Source organism: Rattus norvegicus, chromosome 8, assembly GCF_036323735.1.
Source record: "Rattus norvegicus strain BN/NHsdMcwi chromosome 8, GRCr8, whole genome shotgun sequence".
Classification (NCBI taxonomy): domain Eukaryota; kingdom Metazoa; phylum Chordata; class Mammalia; order Rodentia; family Muridae; genus Rattus; species Rattus norvegicus.
In genome coordinates this window covers 70,579,801-70,605,991 of record NC_086026.1, presented here as the reverse complement: position 1 = coordinate 70,605,991, position 26,191 = coordinate 70,579,801, and positions in this window count along the sequence as shown.

The following is a 26,191-nucleotide window of genomic DNA, read 5'->3' as shown; positions in this document are numbered from 1 at the left end:
GTGAGATCAACTGAACGTCCTTCATAAAAATTCTCTTTGTAAATGGAGTGAATTGATTTCCTCTGCAATGTATGTGAGTGTGTGTGTACACACAAAGTGAGGGTGTTCAGCCTAAGTAAGACTGGGGTGTGAGAGGTGGGTCTATCCTGGAGGAAGGTGGATTTGGGGTTGACTTCTAATACCATGTTATAGGCACTCAAACAAACCCAGAAATTTCCAGGCCACCATGGTCTTCCTGTTACCTGCTGTCTCTCCTTCTCTCTGTCTGGTGTTAGTCTCAGGCTTATGACACCCATCTGCTTACATTTGCACAGCACCAACCATAGGAGGGCAGTCAGATGGACAGACACTGAGGTATCACCAGCCGTCTTCTGTGGGCTCAGCCCTTTGTACCCAGGTCTATATCAGGCCCTGTGGGGGAAGCTCAGAGCTCATTCGCCTACGCCTTGTGGTTAGCCACAGTGCTCTGCCCCACAGTAAGACTGTGTGCAGCCTGACTGAAGGCCAGCTGCTCTGAGCACTTCCCACGGTTCTACACACTGGAACTAGGCAGCGGAGGACACCTGCAGCCCATAGAAGAGGTAACAATGTCACTAGTTTCCAGACTAGAGAGTCTAGGCATTCGTGTGAGTGTGTTCATAACACACACATGCTCATGCGTACACATATATGGAGTACTTACATCAAGGTGCCCAATCCCTTAAAGAAAATTTATTTACGTGTGAGTATGCATGTGCGAGACGAGAGAGAGAGAGACAGACAGAGAGAGAGAGAGAGAGACAGACAGACAGACAGACAGACAGACGGGGGGGGCTGAATACAGGCATGTGTGCCTAAGGATAAATGTATACACGTGGTCTTCCTAAGGCGATGGTGGGACCCTGTGTGTGCTTTCATGTGACTTTATTTGGGTCTGACTATAGCAGTACTATTGGCTCACATACTCTTTCTGAAAGCTTGTCTTACCATGAAGGTAGATAGAGTCCCAGGGTGAGCTTTGGGCTCAGGGACTGCAGGGCTGTAAGGACAGTGATGGATGAAGCCCCCTACCCTGGGTCCATGATGACAAGTCTACACCCAAGCCAACAGTGCTCTTCCTCCTTCTAACTCTTCCTTAGTTTCTCTGTACCTGATGCCACTTTCCCAGTTATTCATGCTGGGAGAAGAGCAGCTATGGTGGTGGCCTTGGTCTGTTGTCTGAGCCTGTAGGACTATTATAGTAGTGCAGGTAACTTTAATAGTTGTCTCAGTTTTATTTCTGCTGCTAAATGCTGTGATTAAAATACTGTGACAGCAAGCAACTTAAGGGAGAGGGATTTTATTTCTGCTTACAATTCCAGGTTGCAGTCCGTCATTGCAGGGAAGACTCAGCTTGAGAAAACTAGTCACATCAATCATCAGGGGCAGAGGGAAATTAATGCATGTATGCCTCTTGCTTGCTTGTGCTTAACTCAGCTCCTTTCTCTTTTCTAGTTCAAGAACTCTACTAAGGGAATGGTGCCACCCTTAGTGGGCTGGTTTCTCCTGTATCAGTTAATTTAATTAAGACAATCATGTTCAGACACGCTCACAACCAACTTGATCCATATAATCTCTTTTTGAGACTCTCTGGGGTTGGGGATTTAGCTCAGTTGTAGAGCATTTGCCTGGGCTCGGTCCTCAGCTAAAAAAAAAAAAGAAAGAAAGAAAGAAAGAAAGAAAGAAAGAAAGAAAGAAAGAAAGAAAGACAAAAATAACAAAAAGAGAGATTCTCTTAGGTGATTCTAGGTTGTATGGACAGTTAAAGTCAACCAATCAAATAACATTAAAGACTCCAGTTTTCTAATTGGGGATAGACATACCATGTGTGGCTGCTGGTTCCTTTGTTAATCTTTGTGGATTGGGAGCACCTCCATCACAGCAGTTACCTCTATGGGACAGACTTGCCTCTCACACCTCCCTGACCCTTGCTGGTGCTCTAAAACCTACAGGATACTGGTTTCCCCGTATCTGCTGTGTAATTCTTCTCCAGGCTCATCCTGAAATTCCTCCCTCCTCCCAGGACATCCCCAGCCTGCCCTGCTCCACACTGCTGTGCTATGGGCCTCTTTGGCTCCTCCAGAGAGGTTCACTTTCTACTGGTTCACTTCTGTTCATGAATATCTCTTCTTTCTGACTGTCCTGGTTCTACGGCGGGTCTGCTTTGTCCTCTCCCCCATTCACCTGTCTCACAGGCTCTTACAGCTCCCTCCTCTCCTCTCTCTTCCTGCTTTGCTAGAGAGATGCTAATTGCACCTGCAATTACCTAATTGCCATGGCAATTAGCCAGTTGCACTCTATTTTGAAAGTGCGAATGGCAAATTGCACACACACACACACACACACACACACACACACACATACACACACCCATCTCCACCACCATCCCCCACCAGAAACCCCCACCCAACAGTGCCCAGAGATTTAACCTCAGCATCCCAAACCCAGGGGAGAGGCCAGAGATGGTGAGAGTGTAAGTGGGGCATGAAGCTCTTCTAGCAGGTGGGGTGGGCCCCAGTCTAGGGGGTTTTTCCTGAAGCAATAAACAGCCTCTCCAGCACAGAACAAGGCCAAGCTGGCAGCTTTAATTGTAGTGATTTTCATATTAGTGCTAGTGCTGATGAGAGCCAATCACCCATCAGTGCTCGGCAAGGTCGCTCAAGGTGCACAGAGGGTAGGAGCCTGAGCTGCACACTCCCTGTGCTGCCATGATAAACTGGAACCCAAGCTAGTCTGGTAGAGGGCAATTCTAGGGTATAGGGCAGAACTGCAGATTAGACCAGAGACTGGTTGTGTTCAATAGTTGTAGGTACCCGTGAACAGTGTAGCCTGACAGGTAAATGCTGTTAGGTTCCCTGGTGGGCCTGTGAATGTAGTGCCCACATTCACTGACAGGGGTGAGGGTGGGGGGTGGGGCTGGGTGGGGAGGGAAGGTGGGAGGGGGCAGAAGTGCCCCAGACCGAATAAAAAAAGAGACTGAACCGAGCGAGCGCTCATCTACCTCTCTCTTCCTGAGAGTTGGTGCAGTGTGACCAGATACTTCAAGTTCCTGCCACCATGTCTTCCCAGTCATAATGGAGTGAACCTGTGAACTAGGAGCCCAAGCAAACCTCCCCTTTCTTAAATTGAATTTGTTAGGTATTTTGTCGCCAAGGCTGTCCAGCCTCCTCAAATCCCCTTCCTTGAGTTAGAGCTGCACTTTCCTAGGGAAATGTGTGGTTTGAAGAGCTGTCCTTCCATGGGACCAGTGCCTGGCCCCATAGCTGCATTAAGCATGGGTATGCAGATGTAGATGGTGGGTGTATGGGGCCTCAGGCTTGTGGAGGCTTGTGAATGGTGGTGAGGGATTGGATCTATTCAGGATGTGGGAGGGGCCTGGAATAACGACACAAAGAACTCCCTACAAATTAGTGAAGGTCGTACTGGGGATACAGAAGTGACAAATCAGAGGATGTTGTCCCCACTGGGCTGTGCCCTAGTGTCCTTAGACAAAGAGGCAGACAGCAGGAGGTATTGTGACAGGGGACAGTCAATCCAGATCAAGATTCATCTTCCCACTAGGGAGATCAGGCCTTGTGTCCAAAGGCTTAATGGGTGTGGTGGATGTTACCACATTTTGAGCCTCAGTTTCTCCATCTGGGCTAGAAGTCCTTGCCCAAGTTGCAGGTGGGAAGTCTGTTCTGATCGGGTCTTTAATAGTTCCCTGTGTCTCTCTTCTCTCTGCCTCACCAGCAAGGACCACGCACCCAAGTTCTCCAACCCACCAAGGTACCTGCTCCACATTCTCTGACTCAACCCAAAAGCACTATAGGCTCTTGTCCTGGATTTTACTTCCCCGATAAGGGAAGGGAATAGATTTTGGACTAATTTTGTTTTTTTTTTTTTAGCTAGTACTTGGTCAGAGTCTCAGATGTGTGTGTGTGTGTGTGTGTGTGTGTGTGTGTGTGTGTGTGTGTGTGTGTTTTCACAAGTCTGTGGGCCTACATACATGTATAAGAATGACTGCTTGGAGGCTGGAGGACAATGTCAGGTATTTTCTGTGACTCTCTTCTTTATTTACAGAGACATGATCTCTCGATGACTCCAAGCTTCCTACAAGGCTAGTCTGGCGAGCCTGGGGGATGCTGAGATCTAGGATTATAGGTGGACCTCCGTGGTTTTTATGTGGGTGTTGAGAGTTTGAGCTCTAGTCCTCAAGCTTGATTGGCAAGTGCTTTATCCATAGAGGGCCTGGCTTTGGAGGTCTAAGTCGCACAAGCATCTGGAAGCAGTGGACAGCCCACCACTTCCTGCCTTCCCCACCCCTCCACTGGCTCCACACCCTCAGTGGGGACACCCAGCTGAAGACAACAGTGTGGAGGCCACCAGTACCAGTTAATTAATTCGCCAGAGGGAAGGAAGGCTATAAATAACCCGCTGGGAGCAGAGGGCCAGGCTGGGGCCCAGCTTACTCCCCGGTGGCCTCAGTGACTTGTTCAGTGATACAGGTTAATGAGCGCAGGCCTCCTTGCCAGCACGACAGGGGCTAAAAATAAAAGAGGAGGAACAAGGTGCCCTCCCTGGTGAATCAGACGCCTCAGGTTATAATTTCCATGCTGATAGGGAACTTTCCTGCCTGTTTTAACACTGTAGAAGAAGCAGGGCTTGTTCTAATGGAGCAGAGGCAGTGGACAGAGAGGGAGGGCAGGAGATCAAGCCCGGAACAGGGCCAGGAGGCTCCAGGTACTCCAAAGGTGCAGGCCTAAGAATCCCTTTGAATCAGTGGCCTCCCCGCTACCCTTTGACTTGTCAGATGAGGAAACCGGGGCACAATGAAGGAAAGTAACTCACCAGGAGTCTGATGGGGAGAGCCTGACAGTCCCTGAGGGCCTCTGCCAGGGCCCTGACTTCTCTGTGGTCAGCCACTGCAATGTGGCCATGGACCAGACCCTCAGGCCTTCCGCTATGCCATCTCCTACCTCTGACTCCATACCACTCTGCCCCTTGTTCCCGCCAAGAGCCATAACAATTAAAAAAAATTGTAATTCCACCTCATGCCACCACCTGAAGAGAGTATGAAGGTCCTTGTCACACAACCATCTGTTTTTGAGGTCACCCTGGACCATTTGACTTTTCACACAGATACTGGGACCCATCACGGCTCTGGGCTTGACCAGGGTACCATTCGGCCTCCTCTAGCATACTCCAAGCGTCTTGTCTTGTCTTGTGTTTCTTACCCTTCCTCCCTTCCTTTCTTTCTTTTTCTTTCTTCCTCCCTCCCTTCCTTTCTCTTTTCCATTTCCCTTTTTCTTTCCTTGGGACAGGATCTTACTATGTAGCCCTTGCTGTGGAAACCAGTCTGACTTCGAACTCACAAAGATCCACTGGCCTCTGCCTCCTAGACGCTGGAATTAAAGGTGAGTGTACCATGCCCAGCCCAAGTGTCTTTGATCGTCTCTCCTTCTACCGTGTGAGTTCTGGGGATTGAACTCAGGTCTTTGAGCTTGGCAGCAAGTGTCTTAACCTATGGAGCCCTCTCGTTGGCCCTTTCTCAAGTATCTTAGGGCAGTAAATATACCTCATACATTTCTCCAGAGGGCCTGGCTGCCTCTTGTCTTGTGCTTTTCCAAGAGAGCAGAACGTTCATGAAAATTAAATGAGTCCCCCTGCCCCGTCTTTGCCATCCTCCCTACGCCCAGCCCCCTCTCTCCAGCATATGTTGTGAAAGGCAAAGACAGAAATAAATTGGAGTGTGTTGTGTGGATCGCAGCAGCTCTTTCTGGAGCTGATGGGACTTGGGTAAAGGCGTTCAGGGGGCTGAGAAGCCTACCTTAGTAGAAGTACACTGAATCGAACTTGGGCCCTACCCTCTCCACGTGACTATTTGTTTCACCTCTCTGGATGCCTTAGTGGCCTCTGGAGAAGGAAGGAGATCCCGTTCAGAACAAGGAGAAGGAGAGGCAGGACAAAGGAAGAGGGTATTGTAGGCCAGGGTGATATACTAAGACCTACTTGATGGAGTAATGGTTGGTACAAGTCTGACCGGATAGCAGATGTGAGTGCAGATTAAAAGCTGGTCTGCCCCAAGATTACTGTGTCTAACTAAGTACTCAGCCTCCTGTTAACTGCTCTCTGCAGAGGCGACTGCCTCCATCTTGGATGTTTAAGCCTCACCCCCACCCACAGATGTGTGCACAGGAACCTGTGGCACGTTTGTTGGTTCCTGGGTCTTGCCCAGGGATTTCGTCTTAAGTCCAGGGCAGGGCCTCACTCGAGTCAAGGCTTCTGTGTCAGTTACAATGGCTTCCTCACACATTTTGGTCTTCTCTCGGGCTCCTTTGCTTCTCTCTCCATCTCTGTCAGTCTTGTCAGCATGGTGAGGACCTGAACCACAAACTGACAGTGGGATATAGGGCGGGGCTAGAAAGGAGTTTGTCTGAGAAAGGGAGGAGGAAATGGTGGACAATGGAGGCTTATCTGGATCTCAGACTCCCACCCACATTTAGCCCCTCTCCAGAGCTCTCATGGCCTTACCACCCAACCATCAGATTCCCTCTCTGCCCTTCTTACCTCCCTCTACAGCTTCCCTGCCCCAATGCGACCCACACCTCTGAAGGGACCCGCTCAGTCTGTGGACCCTTATCAGCTGTCCCCTGCCTCCTGCCTGGCTTCTGACCACTGGTATTTATTCCAGTTCCAGTCTCCCTACAACAACATCCTCTTGGCCTTGTAAAGCTTCCAGCTCCTGCCCTGTCTCACTTCCCTTAGAGCCAAATCTTTTACTTGAGGTAATCTACAGGTGAAGGATCCACTCTCTGTGGATTCGCTTTGAGTGAACCAATGACTGAATGACTGACTGAATGAACCAATGACTGAATGACTGACTGAATGAAAGAAGGTGACTCTGAGGGTAGTGCAGTTGGGGGAAGGCTCTGTCGTAAGTCGGATGTGACCACTTCTCAGGAGCCTCATCCATACACAGACCTGAGGGGTGCCTGCCGTGCCTCCCATCCCCCTCCCTGAGGCTGGTGTACGGACGCTATAGGGACATGCTGTAGAGCTGCTTACTCTGCAGATCCAGGCTCCTGGTCAGCTCTGACACTGCTGCTTAGCAACAGAGATGGCCCCATCATGAGGAGCTGTAGGCATCCTGGCTGCGGGTGTCTGATAGGAAGAGTCTCAATGAGGACAGATAAAGCTGCCCTGAGTATGTCTGTGGGAGATATAGTCTTCACTGCCTTAGCTAATGTGGGAAGACTCATCCGCGTCCCTAGGTTTGGGCCCAGGACTATACGAGTAGAGAAGGCATGGTGCTAAGCATGTATACATCCATTCTTCCTCCGTTCTTGACTGTGGATGTGATGTGAGCAGCTGCCTCAAGCCCCTGCCACTGTGATTCCCCCCACGGTAAAGGACTATATCCTGGCTCGGAAGCTGTGGAGAATTTCTTCTGCCCTGTGTTTATCTTTTCCAGGATATCACAACAGCAGAAATGAATCTGGGGTACCATGCACGGGAGAAACTTGATGCTCTCTACCTTAGCCCCCTTCTGTGCCGTCTCCGGGTCAATGGGTCATGAGTAACCACTGGGACTACAGCTGTCAGTCATAATGAACCAATGCCCCAAGAGGCCCAGAATATTATCCTGCCGTGCCCTGAGACCCCAGCCCAACTTCCCTGGCTATTCCATATACATCCCGGCTACAGGCACCAGAGATAGTTTCACACCACGTTATAAATATGTGCAAAGGAGAGTGAAGGGCCTGTGAGAGCTGCTGCCACTCCAGTCCACACTTCTGTCCTGCCGTCCCTGATGATCTGTGAAGACAGCTATGTGGAGTAGCTGTTGTCTGTGGCATGCTGTTCCCGGGAAGGTGGATTCCTCTATTCCCTTGCTTTCTGGGCTTCCAGCCCTCAGCGTTGTTCTGCACTCCTTTCCAAGTGCCAGTCAGGCATGGGGACTGTTGGCTTGCCCAGAGCTGTGACCCTGGCAGGCAGGAGGAGGAGGGCGGGCAGGGCTGTCACCCTTCAGCTGGCTAATGTGGAGGTCTTAATGAATATGAATGGCCGTCTCCTCCTCCACAGAGCTGGCCCCATCAGATTCCTTCACACCTCGGCGAGCCCAGAAAGGTTACTTGGAATTAAATGTAAATCACATATTTACTGGTATGAATCAGCGCACAGTATCACTTTCTCACCGCAGAGAATTTAATCATGCCTCAGCCCTGAGGGCTTCTCCTTTCCCGTGGGGTTGTGGGGCACACCTGAAAGAGAAGGTCATGGCCTTCCAGTGTGGGGGTGAGGCTTGGGTTGTTGCTGAGCCTGTGAAAGGGCAGTGGGTACTGTGAAGGCTTGATGCGGGTCTGCATGGTACCCAAGTCACGACTGTCTGCTAGTGAGTATCACGAGAGTGAGTCAGAGGCAGTAGCAATGGGGCAGACAGTGGTTCAGTTCACAGTTAACACTTGCTATGTGTTGAATGATGTCAGGAATATCCACCATTAAAAGGCAGCTGCCAGTGACTTCTGTTTCTAGTGTCATATGGATTTCTGGAGCCTTGGAGAAAATGCTAGAGACCCCTGTAAAGGCTCCGTCTGCATTACCCTGTGTTGAGAGGCACATTGAGTGGAGGGGCTCAGCCCCTCATGCCATGAAACCTAGCTCTGAGCTCAGCTTGTCCCTTGCTCCTCTGTGGATGCCCAGCAATTCTCCACAGACACAGATCCTTACCTACAAAACCTGGGTTCATCTCGGGGCCTACTGGCTCTGCTGACCCATTGCATGTTAAGTCACCTACCACACGGAAGTGTTCTGTAACCGTGAAGAGACCAAGAGACCAGCACAAAAGCTCCTGACCATGAAATGAAGGCAACTAGTCCCTGGGTTCCTGGGTCTTCTTCAAAGGCCCTGTCTTTCGGATCCTCTATGCTTGCAGCTCACACTAACCACTGAGGAATAATGAGACTGTCTGTGAGGAGAGGCTCAATGGTCTGTATGTGCAAGCTATAAAGGGGTGTGATGGCTACGGAGCTCTGTATGGGTCACTACCTCAGCTGGGCAGGATGCAGGGGATACTTGCCTCCTCAGGATGTCACCAGACCATCACTTCCCAAGTCTAGTCACCAGAGCCCAGTCTCAGGGCTAACAGCTGCGTGTGTTTGATGAGAGCTTTACACCTTCTGAACGAACGTCATGTAAGGCAGGAGCATGCAGCTTGCTTAAAGTGGCAGCATGGGGGCATGGAGGACTCCCTGCTGGTCTCCAGTTCTGCGTGTGGAAAGCCTGAAAGAGGAGCTGGCAGGCACAGTCGTCCCCAGCAGTACACACTGTGCTCAGAGTCCTCCCCAGAACCTGGACTTTCTCCACTGGATTGTTTCCTAACTGCAGAACTCTTTTCCAGAAAACTGAGCCCACATTGTCTGCACAGGAAGCGTGTGTGTGTGTGTGTGTGTGTGTGTGTGTGTGTGTGTGTGTGTGTGTGTGTGTGTGTTTAACCCAAAGCCCAGATGTAGTTCTTCATGTATCAGGAAGTTTCTTTCTACAGTTTTTAAGGAACACAGGTCCCTTGGGTGTAAATCAAGGGCCTTCTTTTTATGGATGGTCTTGGTGCCAGAAAAGCTCCCGCTTTGTTTACCAGATTCAGTCAGAAGAATGTCTATCAGATTTAGAAGCAGTCTGTAAGTAACCCTGCACCGTGGGTGGGAGGCCGAGGTCCCAGAGCCATGTCCATTCCAGATATTACTTGAGCTATCTATAGCTATCTCTCTCTTATTGCATAACTGTATTGGTCGGGGGATCCCTGGAGAAACAGAATGAATATCTGTGTGAGTTATTAGAGTGGACTGCAGGCCGAGGTCTGAGTAGTCCAATAATAGGTGTTTCATGATGGCCAGGCCAAGAATATAGGAGCTGTTCAGTCCACAAGGCTCTTAAGCTGGCACTGGCTTTCTGGTGGATTCCTGGAGACCTGTTGGTCTTCAGTCTTCTCTGGATTCCGAAGAAGTGTGTTCTGACATCAGTAAAGGAGCAGCCACAGGACAGATGGTCTTGTCAGCTAGAGCAAGGGCAAGCAGGAAAGCAAGGCTTCTTTCTTCCATGTCCTTTTACATGGGCTGCCAGCAGAAAGTGAGGCCCAGATTTAGGGGTCGATCTTCCTGCTTTAAATAATCTGATTAAGAAAATCTCTCCCAGGAGTGCTCAGCGACAACGTGAACTTTAGTTGATTCTAAATGCAGTCAGGTTGACAACCAAAGCATCAGAATAACCAAGAGCCCTAAAGCTCGGTGAGGTAAACGAAACTGGATGACTATAGTCATAGATGCTCGGCAATTTTGGTAGAGCCAATGGCAATGTTTTGTCTCTGCCACACTGTGCCTGAAGCCCCAGCCTTAAAGATTTATAGACTTGGTGCAAATAGTAAGGGAGAGATTAAACTGTTGGTAGCTGGAGCCACCCAGAGGCTTCTTGATCTGTTTGGTGCTAAGATTGAGATTATTTCAAAGTCTATGTACAGCCGACCTGTTGATTTGTGTATCCTAAATGCATCCCCATCCACGTGAGGGACTGAGGTCTGAGGGAGTGAGGACAAAAGAGGGAACTCCACAAATCCAGTGTTTTAAGAGTCTAAGGTTGGGCGTCTGAAGTTCCCTCGGACCATGGGAACACAGGCAGGATCATTTCTATTGGTTATAAGCTAGTCCCCATTCAGGGGGAGACAAGATAGATTCCATTTCTTGGTGGGAAAAGGCAAGGTCACACTGAAGGAAAACACATAGGGTAGAAATTCCTATCACCGCCATCTTGGCAACCACACCGTTATAAGTGCTGTTGTTTTCATTAAACTTCTGAGAAATCCAGCCAAGCAACTGCTGAATATGTGTTGATGACGTTCTGTGGTACAAGCTCTTAAGCCAAAAGACAGGACAGGGAGAGGGATCCTACTCCAACTTCTCCAAGCTTCTGAGTTTGGTGAGCCAGTCTGTAAGACAGGATTCAGTTGGAGGACTTTTTCAAAGATGGATTTATTTTTATTGTTTTTAATTATGTGTGTAAAAGGGGCATATATGCATGTTAGTGTATGTACCCAACAAGGTTGGTGGTATCACAGGCCATTGGAGCTAGAGTGATAGGCACTTGGGAGTGGCCTGACAAGGGTCCTCTGAAAGATCAGTCTGCGCTTGTAAACACTGAGCAATCTATTTCACTAGCTCCCAGCTGGTGATCTTTTGATGGCAAAAAACAGAGAGCCAATTCAGGCAACCCAGGTAGAGAAATGCTCTTTATTTTTTTTAAAGGAGGTTCAAGGATGCTGTAAAACTCCAAAACTAGAATCCTAAGTCCCTTTCAGGAATTGTGAGACTCTATTGGAAGACCAGATAACAAACAATTGCTCTAAAGTGGCTCCCATATCTCTTGGGGTATCTTTTTCTGCTATCCAGATTCCCTTGCTCATTCCAAGCCTCCCTAGTCCTGATGCTTGGCTCATGGCTTCCTCATGACAGCCATGAGGTTGCTAGAACCCAATTTCTACCTTTTGACTCTTCAGTCCTATGTCCATTCTCAGAGATCCAGTACTCAGTACCCAGCTGGTGGACTCAGTCCATCTCTTCCAGCCAGATCTTGGTTTGTTGGTCAGTCTATAACCAAGATACCTCTGTGTCAGGTGCTGATCTTTCGGCCCAATTACCTGGTAGTTATGGGAATCCATGAGCACAGGGAACTCCATAGAATGAAATATGACCATAGGCTCTTGTCAAATCTCCATGGGAAGCTCTATCCCTTAACAAACATTTGTAATGAGTACACTGCCACCAGCCACTTAATGCCCTCTTCTTTTAGACTGGAGGGAGGAGAGACTTGATGGGCTATGGAAAAGTATTCTATCATCTACAAATTGATACACAGATGAGAGCAGTTGCATGATTAATCTATCTACCCACCTACCCATCAACCCATCCATCCGTGTGTCTATACATCTACTTATTCATCAACTCATCCATCCACCTACCCAGCAATCCACCCATCCATGCATCCATCCATCCATCCAACTATCTACCCACATAAGAACTACTTCTTGGGCTGGAGAGATGGCTTGGCAGGTAACTCTGTGGTCAAGTCTGAGGACCCGAGTTCAGATCCTCAACACTCATGCAAATGTGGGAGAGCAGCACACACATCTGTATGCAGATGTTCTACAGTGAAATGGAAGGCAGAGGCAGGACAACCCCAGGAAACTTGCAAGCCGGTTACCCAGGGTACACAGCAGGAAACACCATGAGACCCCGCATTCAGCAAGGTAGAAGAGAAAGACTGACTTCTGAGGGTATCCTCTGATCCCCCTATTTGCTCACTGTGGCACACGGATACCTCCCTTCCCCGTAATAATTTTTTTAAGAAGTACTTCTGCGTTGGGCTGTAATCCTAGCACTCAGGAGGCATACGGATTGCCGGAATTCAAGGTCAGACTGCAATAATTATATTCTAGGCAGTTTGGGTGACATAGTAAGATCCCATACCCACCCCAAAGAAAGCAAAAGATAAAAGGAGAGGAACGTTCATTTAGCATCTGTGAGGTGCACCCTCTCTTCTCAGAAGTAAGGAGGCACCAACAAGCAGGTTAGCCTTCGTTTTTCCTTTCCCTCCTCACCTCTGCAATCGCATATCAGGATACAAGACCTGCAACCTGCCAAAGCCCCAGTAGCTTTATCTCCAGTTGGTAACAGAGGCATAAATACCCCCAAGCTTGGAGCAGTAACCTACAAGTAAATTAAGCCACATTGAAATAGCATCTTTCACCAAGCAGACTGTGAAAGATTTAAACACATACTGAGAGTGGTGGTGTGAAAAGAACTGAGCAGACTTCCAGATCCCTCATGGAAGTGTGAATCTGTACAGATTCCAAATGGAACATCCCTTAAAACGGCAAAAGCGCCCCTCGGGAAGCTCTGCCTCCTGTACTCATTGCGGGGTACTCTCTGTAACTTCAAGGATGAAATGACCTAAATATCCACCCACGGGGCGGGGTGGGGAAGCCCAGGAAGATATGGTGCATGGGCTCAGCAGACGCCCGGGTAGCCGTGAAATACAAGGAGGGACCTCTTAGGCAAAATGCACTGCCAAGTTAAAAACACAAGAGACAGAATCATAAACACAGGTTCAGTTCTCAGCACTCACGCGACAGCTTAAAAGGATCCTTAACTCCAGTTTCAGGGGATCGGATGCCCTCTTCTGGCTCCGTGGGCTCCAAGCACATGCCAGTGCAGAGGCAAGCACATAGGGAAATAAATAAGTCTTTGAAAAAAAAATTCAAGTCTTGGAAATAGAAGAAACACACACACATGCTCACACACACACACACACACAGAGATGCATAAGCACATGCACACTCATGCACACTTTCCTGTAAGAGCATACAATGCCTCTGTAAAAATTGACAAAAAAACTACCCAGTGGTTTTCTACTGGGTGGAGATCAAGAATAGGGAGGAGACAGTTTACCATATACCTTTTTTCATTTTTAAATTCTGTACTATTTAAATTTGTTACTAGATCTACTTGTCTTGAGTATTATTTTTCCTGGTAGGCACAGGGAGGGACTCTCTGGGAACCCAGGCACACCTCTGGCCCAATGACAAGAATTTACTAACGAGCAGTTGCAGTAAGGACAGCTCCTAAGCACAGTTCACATCGAGGGCTCAGATCTCACCCGGGTGGTGTCCCGGCTCTCTGTGACTGGTGAGCCAAGCAGAATAGCCAGGTGGCTATTAGGGACAAGGGACATGAAGATAGCAGCCACTTGGTAGCTGTTCCAGGAGCTGGGACTGGTGAACAAATGTGATTTGCTTCATTCGTCTTAAGTCTTCTCAGAGACTTGGGGGCAACTCTGTAGCTTTGGCGTTTGTTGGGGAAGGAAGGAAGGGAGAACCACCTTTCATAAGAAATGAGGTCTGCGACAGGAATGATACTCACACAGCAGCAAGGCTGCCTACACAGGAGCTGTACAAGGTCAAAACAGTCAGCATTTCAGCACGGATCACGGAGCAGCCGCTCACGAGTCCCCAGTCCCTAGCCGAGGAGCTATTGACAGTCAATGACTGCTAGAAGGAGAATCAATCATCCTTAAGGGTGTGGCCCTGCTAAGTCAGCTATGCTCCAGCAATGGCCCACACCCATGCCTGTATGAGCAGCACACATTGAACTCAGTGGACTACTTAGCACAAAGTTGGGAGGTGTGGGAGGGAGGAATATCCTGAGGGAGTTATAGAGAGGACTTGTGTGTGGGGGTGTATGGATATGATCAGAATCCATTCTACGCATGTGGGAAAATCTCCAAGAATTAATAAAAGATTGTATTAGGATATTTCCATGACCACAAAATGAATGAGTCCCAAAATTGTAGCGCAAAGCTAGACATGACGGGAGTCAAGACACAGAAGCAGGCGCGTGAGGGACAATGGAGACACTCCTTGTACCTCACTGTAGAGCCTGCCCTGCTTTGCCTCCTAGATCTTCGATGCTTGTGGTTCTCTTGCTCCACATTCTACTGCATGCCAACTGTGTGCCTTTGATTTCAGGGATGTGGGTAGGACCCTAGAACATCTACTCTCTTATCTGCGCTGTTGCTGTATGCCTACTAGATTGTCACTTTTCTTTTCTTTTTTTTTTTTTTTTTGTTCTTTTTTTTCGGAGCTGGGGACCGAACCCAGGGCCTTGCGCTTCCTAGGTAAGCGCTCTACCACTGAGCTAAATCCCCAGCCCCGATTGTCACTTTTCTGATGATGGTCAGACTCACTCAAGACCCATCTGTGCAAACAGGGAAAAACCCCTGTGGGGCATCCTTTGGTAGACTGAGTCTTGAAGTCTAAGGATAAGTTCTCCCCAAGAAGCAGTCGCTGTATAGTGTGTGTGTGTGTGTGTGTGTGTGTGTGTGTGTGTGTGTGTGTGTGTGTGTAGCATTGAATTAGCTAACCCCTGTGGTCCTGGTGGTTTGCACATGCTCACTGTACCTGCCCAGAAGCTCTCTGAATTCTCAAAAGAAAGATACACACACACACACACACACACACACACACACACACACACACACACACACAGAGGTTAGCTTAATTTTGAAATGTTGAATACTAGCTCAAAGGCTGGGCATTTCTAATCCTTCCTGCTGCTAGCAAACACTCTCCTCCAGTACTCCTGAGTTAACATCTTTTAAAATCTGTATTTCATCTCTGCTACCCCAAACACAATTGGGGAAGTGGCCTGTGGCGGGCCTTTAGGTCTGGTCTTTCTTCTTCCCTGTCATTTCGATCTCTGCCTCTTTCCTCTCTCCCAGTTCCTAGCCTGAGCAAATCTCAAAGTCCTGCCTCAGTTTATCTGCCCAGCCTTTGGCCATTGAGTCTTTATTGATTGATCAAAAACCAAATGGGAACAAGGACCTTCAGCATCTGGACACATAGATTCCCGATTTTGGGGGCTGGATTAATTCAAAGCATGAGAATCAATCCCCAATGTGTGTGTGTGTGTGTGTGTGTGTGTGTGTGTGTGTGTGTGTGTGTGTGTGTGCAGTATGTGAACCTGCAGGATGTGCCTGTGGAAGCCAGAGGTTGATGTGAGATATCTTGCTCAATCAGTATCTACCTTAACTTTTTAGATAAGGTCTCTCACTGAACCTGTAGCTTACCAATGAGCAGCAAGCCCCAGGAATCCTCATGCCTCTGCCTTGCCCTAAGACTCCCCATCTACCCTGTGCTTGGATTATGGGAAGTGTATATGTCTATGCCTAGCTACTTCATGTGGGTACTAGAGGGTCTGAACTCATGTTTTCCAAGCAAGCACTTTATCAACTGAGCTAGGTCCCCAGCCTCCTGTATGTGAGAGACGTTGTTACCACATCAACAGAATGCCTTTCTGGACACAGGCGGGTCACTGGTATGTTCTTGTTCTCTACTTTCTTTCCCAGTCTCCAGGTTCACACACACACACACACACACACACACACACACACACACACACACACACACACACACACCTGCTCCTTAAAAGGCCAGCAGTGCAGTGTGGCCCTGCCTCAGGCTTTGCTTTCTAGAGAGCTTGGGCTAAGTAAGGTGAGATACAAGGTCCCTTTAATCTTCACCGGGATTTCAGCAGTACTTCACGTCAGACCTTGCCCTTGAGTCTGCATTCAGAGAGACTGAAGGAAGCTCAGTGCTTGATTCAGAGCCGATGTGAAGACAGTGCTTGCAGACCGCTCTGATCTAAGCTTTGGTTTAGTCAGAGACCTGAGACTCTGCCTAGAGCAAGTCAGGGTTGTGAGGGAGGGCTAGTGGGAATGAGAACATGGCTTGCCTGGGAAGTGTCTGCTGGCCTGCCGAGGGCAAAGTTTGGCTGGGCATGGCAGGGGGCAGTGTATTTTGGTGTGGCAGGTATTGGTTTTCTGGTAAGGGTGGTAAATCAAGGTCATCACATAAACCTTGGGTACAGACTCTGAGGCTGCTCTGAACAAAGCCATGGGGACATACCTGGAAAGATGGCTCAGGGGTAGAAAGGCCCCTGGGACCACCCATTGGAAAGGGAAAACTGACTCTTTCCAGTTGTCCCTTGATCTTCATATATGCACTGTGGCACTTGCATGCATTCTGCCCCACCCCCTACTTAACATCAACATACAAGCTAAGTTTTTTTTATTTAAAGTGTGAACATATGTAGGGTAAAAGTGTTAAGTATCTCAGAAACTGTCACTGTTTTTCCTTACCTTGTTTTTGTTGATGTTTTGTTTTTTTATTAATTTTACGTATTTAATGTATGAGTGCTCTGCTGCATATGCATCCACCTGCCTGAAGAGGGCATTAGATCACCCTATAGATGGTTGTGAGCCACCATGTGGTTGCTGAGAATTGAACTCAGGACCTCTGGAAGAGCAGTCAGTGCTCTTAACGACTGAGCCATCTCGCTAGCCCACCTTGGTTGTGTGTGTGTGTGTGTGTGTGTGTGTGTGTGTGTGTGTGTGTGTGTGTCTGTGTGCGCACGCTTGTATGTGTGTTTAGTTTTACTGTTTTAATTTTTAAAGTCTTGGAACTCAGGCTGACCTTAAACTCTCTAAATATTCAAGGCTGACCAGTTAGATCTTTCTGCCTCTGTTGTCCAAGTTCTAGGAGCACAACTGTGCACTACCAGGCCCAGTTTGTGGGGCACTGGGGTGGAACCTAGGGCTTTGGACATGCTGGGCAAATACCCTTCCAGCTAGGCTGTAGCTCCAGTCTTTTAAATCCCAAAGGGGGGAGATACAGAAGAGACGAGAGCCTATCACGTCATTGTCTCTTGTTAGGAATCCTCGTGCTTCCATGAGAATCGATAGGAATGTCGTGAAAAAGGTAAGACCCTTCCTTGAGGCTCACAGGTATTGTATGTCATAAAGGCCTAAGCTCACACATTGGCCAATAAACAAGTAGCAATAATGAGACTGAGTGACTGGATGGCTTAGTTACTTTACTGTTGCTGTGATAAAACACTGACTTGGGCAACTTGTATGTTTTATGTGACAGGTTTCTCTGTGTAGCCATGGCTGTCCTGGAACTTGCTTTGTAGACCAGCCTGGTCTCGAACTCACAGAGATCCTCTGGCCTCTGTCTCCTGAGTGCTGGGACTAAAGGCATGTGCCGCCATGTCCAGAGCCTAGGCAACTTGTAAAGGAAAACTTTTAATCAGGCTTACAGTTTCAGAGGGCTGGAGTCTGTGATGGCGGAGCAAAGGCGTAGCGGCAGGAACAGCTGAGAGCTCACATCTTGAGGCAGAGAGAGAGAGAGAGACTGAAGTGGTGAATCTTTGAAACTTCAAATCCCACCCCCAGTGATACATGTCTTACAACAAGGTCACACACTTTCATTTGTCCATCCTTCCCAAATAGGTCCACCAACTCGAGACCAGGCACTTCAACATCTGCACCTATGGGGTTTATTCTCATACAAACCACCACACCTGACCACATAACCTTTCGAATCCCCTTCTCCCCAAACGGCAATAATTTTCACCTTGCTGCACCCTCTACCCTACAGAGGGGCTTACTGAGTGTTTGGAATGATACCCAGGTAACCATCTTTTTCATCTTTTTTCATTAGCTTGTAGGGGACACCAATCGCAAACCAGAGAGGTGAGTCAGCTTGGCCAGAGATGCACAGCGGGGCCTCACAGGCATCCAGATTTCCCAGCCAAGGCTCTTTCTTCAACCTGGGAGAGATCCGCACTGCATAACTGCTGCCAAGTCCTGTTAATGAGAACGAGACCTAAATTAGTTTCAGAAAATGGGGTCTTTAACATTGGAAAGTTTTAACCATGGAAATTGGACATTTAAACGAGTTTATGTGATGGAAATTAGTGAGAAGAAAAAGAAGCTCCACCCACTCTCATCCTAGAAATCCTTGGAGCCTCTTAGAGTGGAGCTTCAGTCTCCCCTGCTTGTAAGGCCTAGCCAGCCACTGGCTCAGGAGCGCCTCACGGATGCCCCTGTACTTTCAGAGGTGAGGGTGAAGTGGCAGAGAGGACTGGAGGTTGGAGGTGGGAGAGCCTCACAGGGGGAGAGAGCAGCTGGCCCCGCATACAGCCCCTGGTAGGCTCCTCAGCTGCCCTGCCTAGGGAGTCCTCTTCCCAGAAGAAAAGCACACACACCACATTAGTTTGCAAGGCAGCACTGATTAGTAATTAAACGGCTTTAAAAAAAAAGAAAGAAAGAAAAGAAGGCCATTAAAGCTATTGCCATCAAAATCAGAACCTCAGACTCTGGTTCGTAATTACAAAGGTACCTTGGGAATCTCAGGAGAGGACATTTACATTTAACATGCACACCGCACAGGCAATAACACCCCCAACACCCATCATCAGGAAACCCGTGGCTGAATCCACCCACTTGCCAACTTACTCTGATCCTCAGAAAGCAGGTCAGCCTTCAAGAAAGCAACAAGGGGCCCTGAAGAGAGGTTTCTCACGAGGCGGTCTTCGCCCTGGTGCTCCTTACTCCGAGGGCACATTAGCTAATTGCTTCAGCAAAGCTCACTGTTCCTACCTTTAAAATGGGGGCAGATCCATCTTCTAAGGTTTCTGAGATAATGTTCCCTCCCATTTTCCCTCCCTCTATCTGAGCCCAGGCTGCCTTGGAATTTACCTTGTAGCCAGAGATGACCTTAATTTCTGATACTCCAGCTTCTACCTGTCAAGGGCTAAGGTCACGGATGTGTCTCAAGAGGCCAGGTTTATGAAACACTAGTGAGCAAACCCAGGGAGCCGTGCACATGCTAAAGAAGCATTTTGCAGACATAGCTACATTCCTACCCTGTGTTTCTATCTTACTTTCTCTACCCCGTGCCTCTTTTTTTTTAGAGACAGAATCTTCTTATGTAGCCCAGGCTAGCCTCAGACTCTTGACCTTGTGCCTCTGCCTCCTGAGCGCTGGGACTACATGAATGTGCCACTGCCCTCAGTGAGTCAGTGCCACAAATATTTTTAAGTGTCACTTACTGTTTAACACTCGGTGGGCATTTGAACAAGCACCTTGGGCTGGTTGGTCCTCTACTGGACACCCCTGGGGCTGGGAAAGAGTCACTGTCTTTGGAAGAGGAGACGAATAGCTATGCCCACTCTGGGCTAATTCAAGCCAGGGGCTCAGTGAACAACAACTGGGGTGGTCACTCTGTCTCTCGCCCTTCTGGTGCAGTCTATGGAAGGAATTGGCTGGACAAGAGGAGTTCAGCCCTCCAAACCCTAACTCCAGTTCCACATGAACCTCTGCAGCTTCTGGAATTTTCAGAGAGAGAAAGAGAGAGAGAGAGAGAGAGAGAGAGAGAGAGAGAGAGAGAGAGAGAGAGAGAGCGCGCAAGCAAGCACCTGCCCTTGCACACCACCTCACAGAGAGACTCGGAACTCTCATCATTTCCCTAGAGACATCTTTGTCCAAGGGCTAAGAAACAAAAGTTAGGGAACCTTTTTAAAATATAAAATATCAGGGCCAGACAGGCCATTTTCAGACAGTCCCCGAGGCCTAGTCAGCTATTAAAGATGGAAATTATATATTCATAACACAGGATATTGCTGCTTGCTTATTTATAACTTGCTCCATTTCAAGAATATTTATTCTAGACGAGAAGGCTTGATAATTTTCATCCAATCTATTCATCGTAGCTCAGGGCAAAAGACGGGAACAGCTCAATTGAAGGAGCGGCTGTGAAGGTAGGCAGGGAAGGAACAGCTTGTCCCCGTCTCCGGGAAGGAACGCCTGCTGTGTGCTGCCAGCCCACACCTCCGTCAGCACCAGCCTTGGCACAGTCCTGTCACGTGTAACCAGGGAAGGGCAAACAGGAGACTCCAGCCCCTCTGTGGGGTCCTTGCTCACAGGACTGGGACACACATACACCCAGTGCTAGAGGTAGACAGTTGCATTCTGCGTCTCAGGCCAACACTGCTTCGTGAGAGGAAAGGGAATTATTGCACATCTCCTTGGTGGCCATCGCTGGGCTCCTGATGGACTACTTGATGTTATGAAGCACCAACAGTATACCTTGTCCCGTGCTGGTTGGTTGCAGGAATCAAGTGAGAAAAGAGAGGAGCTTGAAGAAAGTCTCTCCCTAGGAGGAGAGGGCAGAAAACATTGTGTCACCTGCTGACTCTCCCATCAGGACTGTCCCCCACCCATAGGCTCATCAGCATTGTTCTCTTAGACCTGAGGACAAGAAGGAGATGCCCCAAGGTCACCATCTGGAGAGGGCAGGCTCAAGAATTGGACATATTGGGTAGATCAAGGAGCCGGGGTACGAGGAGCTGGGATCTTTATGACCCATTCCCGAGTCAAACCCCAACAACCGAAGGTCCTTCCCATCCCCAACAGCCGCTCAAACTTCTGCATGTCACATCTTGAGGGGACCTGGTGCATTAGTAGAACCAGACTCTTAGAAATCATGCCAAGTTGCTAAAAAGAGCTACAGGCCAAGATGGTTCCAAGGTCAAGGTCAAGATAACCTCTGACTTTCTCACAGCACTAGCAGTGAGCACAGGCTACACATGTGTAGCACACATGCTACAGGCCTTCAAAGACCAGCTTGCCTTTTCTGGACATCGTCAATCACAGACTGCCATCCCCAACCTGGCCTGCTCACTGGGTGATCTGGAAGCCTTAAAGAGAATCGCCAAGATGGAGAAGCCCTGTGTTGTCTCATTTACTCTGCAAATATTTATTGAGCACCTATTACATAGTCAGCCCCAGGTAGACATGTGGTTTACAATGCTAAAGGGAGAGCCAAACCAGCTCAGCTGCTGCACTCCTGGAGGAGGGGAACGGCGGGGGACCTGGCCTCATGAGAGGTCAGAACAGTGAGGAATGAGCTGTTTTGCTTGCTCAGGGGAGGGGAGTAGATGGGCCCAGTAACAGTGTCTCAGTGGAGAGGCCTCATCTGCATGCAGCACTAGGGAGCTGTACCGAAAGGTAATAGGAAGCCATGGATGAAGAAAGGACAGAATCAGGCCTGTCCTTCTTTCCTTCCTTCCTTCCTTCCTTCCTTCCTTCCTTCTTCCTGCTTTTCTTCCTCCCTTCTTTGTTCTTCTTCCCTCCTTCTCTCCCTCCCTTCCTCCCTCCTCTCCCTCTTCCTTTTTTTTTTTTTCAATACTAGTCTGAACCATGGACCTTTCTTATCCTAGGCAAGTATTCTACCACTGAGCTAGACCCAAAGCCCCTTTTTATTACTTTTATTTTGATAGGGTCAAAGTTGACTTGGCTGGCCTTGAGCTTTCTCTGTAGCCCAGGCAGACCTTAAACTCCAGATACTCCAGATACTCATGAAGAAACTGGGGTTACAGACCTGAACCACCAGGTCTGATTTCTAGATTTGCCTTTAAAGTCAACCTGAGAATTGAAGAGGCTGTCTCAGGGGAAGCTTGCATTGCTCGTATGGGTGATGCTTATTCTCTTGCAACCTGTGACGGGGCCCTGGGGATTCTGTCACTCCTAGGCAACGCTGCTGCTTAAACCTCTTGGGGTTGGGTTCATCCCAGGCCAAGCACAAACTGCACCAGAACCAGGATCTAAGCGCTGGTTCTCTGTGTGACTTTCCAAGCCCAGCCGCAGATCTCCAGAACCAGAGGCACTGGGGACATGCAGCACTTGGCAAGCTACAGGATGCTTGGAAGCAGGCATAATCAGGAGACCTTGGAGTTGCTCTCTGTGAGGGCTTCTGTCAGGCTGGCTGCAGAGCAAGTGGTCTCCTGGGCAGAGGTGTTCAGCCAGCCTTGCATCAAACCCAAGGACCTCCTGGAGTACCTGAAAATGCGAGTGGTTTGCTGTAGTCTCACTGGATCTGAGGATCTACCTGCTGTGACACCTAAGTCTTCACAAGACATAGTGTCATGTAGCCAAGGTGTATGTGGAGAGTAACAGAGAGACAGAGAGAGAGACAGAGACACAGAGAGATGGAGACACAAAGAGAGACAAAAATAGAGAGAGAAAGAACAGAGTCAGAGGCAGAGACAGAGAGATACAGGGGTACACAGAGATACACAGAGAGAAAAGGAAAAAGACACAAAGAGAGACAGAGACAGACAGAGAGACAAAGATGGAGACACAGAAAGACAAAAATAGAGATACAAAGAGAGACACAAAAAGAAAAAGAGGCATACAGAGACAGAGAGACAGAGGTACACAGAGCCACATAGAAAGACAGAGATAAAGACACAAAGATAGATAGAGACAGAGACAGAGAGAGGAGCTGAGTGTTTAAAGAGTGGACTGGCATGGGAGTCTCCAAGGGCAGATTTTGATGCCTCAGTCTTGAGGTACACACAACCCTCTTTACACACACCACACACACACACACACCACACACACACATCACACACACACCACACACACCACACACACACACACCACACACACACACACACACACACACGTACTCATGCACACATACACACACACATCTGAAGTATGTTTTCACCCAAGCCCTGTGCTGGGCACTGGGACACTGCCATGCTTGTCCCCCAGGTGTTTAGTCTGGAGGCGTTTCTTTGTGTCTCTGGGCTCACAGTTCATTTTCCAGTTCCTGTCAGCTCACGGCTCACCAGGAGCAGGGCGCCTCCAGGTTGAAGAGAACTAAGCTAGGGAAGTCTCTTCCCACCTAATTGTCCTAGGGTCTAGAAGAAGAAAGGACTGAGGATATGACAGAGGTGAACATCCCAGCTTTGCTTCTGAGTCTGAAGCACCATGCAGGCAGCAGGGAGGGATGACTGAACCCTTGGGGGAGCTGTAGAGGAGGGAGAGAGAGGTTAGTGTGTAGACTCTCAGGGGAGGGGGAGAAGGAGAAGAAACAGGAGTAGGAGGAGAAGAAGAGGATAGGGAAGAGGAGGAGATATGAGAAGTCACAAAGAAGCCCAGATACACTGGGGGTGGGGGCAGGCATGTCCAGGTTTACAAAACACTCTCTTGTACACAGATAATACAGACACACATACAGAAGATACATATCCTCTCCCACTGACACACAGTTATTATTCAACACATACAGTAATGAACAAAAGGACACACACACTCACACACTCACACATACACTCACACACACACTCACACACTCACACACACAGATAATACAGACACACATACAGAAGATACATATCCCCTCCCACTGACACACAGATATTATTAAACACATACAGTAATGAACAAAAGGACACACACACACACTCACACACACACTCACACACTCACACACACACTCACACTCTCTCACACACACATACACTCACACACACACTCACACTCACACTCACACACACACACACACACACACACCACAGGTCTGTAGGCATCTCTGACCCTAGCCTCCCTTTTACACACAGCTTCACATCTCAACCTCGGTGTAGTTTATTGATCCTTCAGTATTGAAAAATTTATTTCTGCATTTTGAAAGCGCAATTCGTGCTCAGGATATCCTAATCCTTAATATTAGATGAATCACAGTGCCATGAGATGGCTGGGTGATTCTCCTTGCTATTCATTATAATCAATACGTCATTTGTAAAGCCTTTAATAGAGATGAATGAAAACCAGCTTTTACTTCACTTCAAAATGGCCATTCTTGCCCCTTGAAAACCAGCTTTGTCAGTCAGCGTATAGATTCTGCTGGAACTGGAAGCTCCCTTCTCACTCAGTGGTACCTTTGTCCTGTGGCTGAGGTGAATCAGTGGTACCTTTGTCCTGTGGCTGAGGTAAGCAATTCTCCCAGGAGCCTGGTTAAATTCTGGAGCCTCAGCACACTAACTCCCACCTCCCTCCAGCTCCTGCTCCATCCAGCTAGTGGGACAACATGGGTCATGTGACCCCTTCCCACAGGGATGCATTTATATCCCCGGAGACGCATAGCTCTGAATTTGCCCTACACATATCAGCATACAGAGATCTGCAAATGTGTGGACCACATGGACAGATATGCTAAGATGGGTACATTTTGGGTCTGGAGAGAAGGCTCAGCTGTTAAAAGAACTAACCGCTTTCCCAGAGGTCCTGAGTTCAATTTCCATCAACCACATGGTGGTTCACAACCATCTGTAATGGAATCCAACGCCCTCTTCTGGTGTGTCTGAAGACAGCAATAGTGTGTGTACTCATATATGTAAAATAAATATTGAGAAAAGAAAAAAGATATATAAAAATAGATGTGTACATTTCCTCCAGTGCATATAAAACCTGCCTACACATATAATCAAAGGCTCCTAACCCCCCCCCCCCGTGTGTGTGTGTGTGTGTGTGTGTCTGTCTGTCTGTCTGTCTGTCTACATAAGATACAGAGTTATGGAGTTTAAAATGTTATTGGGGGATGGGGAACACTTGTTTGAAGCTGGGTTTTTTGTTTTTTTTTTTAACTTCGGCACTCAGGTTTAATTAAACAATCTATTCTGCTTTTTGCTCCCCTCCTGCCCCTGTGGCTCCAGGCTTTATTTCCTAGGAGACCTGCAGGTAAGATGTCTGGCACCTGGGAGGATGTCAGCAGGTGACATAGGGGCAGACACAGGAGCAAACACAGTGGCTGCCTTCTTTTGCTCTAAGAAAGGAACCATCAGGTGCCTGAAAGTCAAAGCAAGTGCTGGAGTTCACAGACAGATCAGGTTTAGAAGTCAAAGACAAGGGCTGGAGAGCCGGCTTAGTGGTTAAGAGCCTGTACTGCTGTTGCAGAGAACCTGAATTCAGTTCCTAGCACCCACATCTGGCAACTCACGACTGCCTATAATTTTAGCTCCAGAGGATCTGACACCTTCTGAACTTTTATAGGGTACCTGCATGTACATAGATTCATATACATGTAATTTAGAGAGAGAGACAGAGAGACAGAAATAGAGACAGAGAGAGAGACAGAAAAAGAGACACACAGACACAAACACACACACATACACACACACATACACACACACACGGGGGGGAGGCAGACACACAGACACAAACACAGACACACAGACACACAGACACACACGCACACGCACAGGGGAGGAGAGAGAGAGAGAGAGAGAGAGAGAGAGAGAGAGAGAGAGAGAGAGAGAGAGAGAGAGATCTTTTAAAGTTAAAGCCAGCAGAGGGTTAAGCTGTTGTGTTTTCTGGGAAGTCCAGTGTGAGCATCTCTAAGGCCAAGAGCAAGTCTGCCCTCTGCAGCCTCTTGAGACTGGCCCCCTGGAAAACAAGCCTTGTGGGACAGAACTGTTAAGAGAAAAACAACCCATGGGAGGTTCAGGACAAGGACTTTGTGGTCCCTGCCATGAGTCATATAAGGGAGTTCAGCTTCTCTCTGACCCTCCAAAGCCTCTCCAGCCAGAGCCAGTGGAGACTCACACATGGAAGAAATCTCCCCCCCTTTCTGGTGCTCTTCTCATGGACAGACCCACAATAAAAACCCAGAGAAGACCTGGCCCAGCATCAATCCCTCCCCTGCACAGCTGGTAGCCATTGGTGTCAGGGATGGCTCTAGACCAGAGGCCCTGTGATCTGAGCCTGCTAGCTCAGCCTGACTTCCCTTCCTCCCTAGAGAGGCCTGCCACACTGGCATACATGAAGCTCCTGGGGGTTACTCAGAGCATTCTGCAACACGAGACAAGTAAGTCTTTGAAGATGGCCCTTATCTGAGATTTGCTGATCACATCAAAAGGAGACCACTTGCTCAAAGACAGGGAAAGTGGTTTACAGTGCC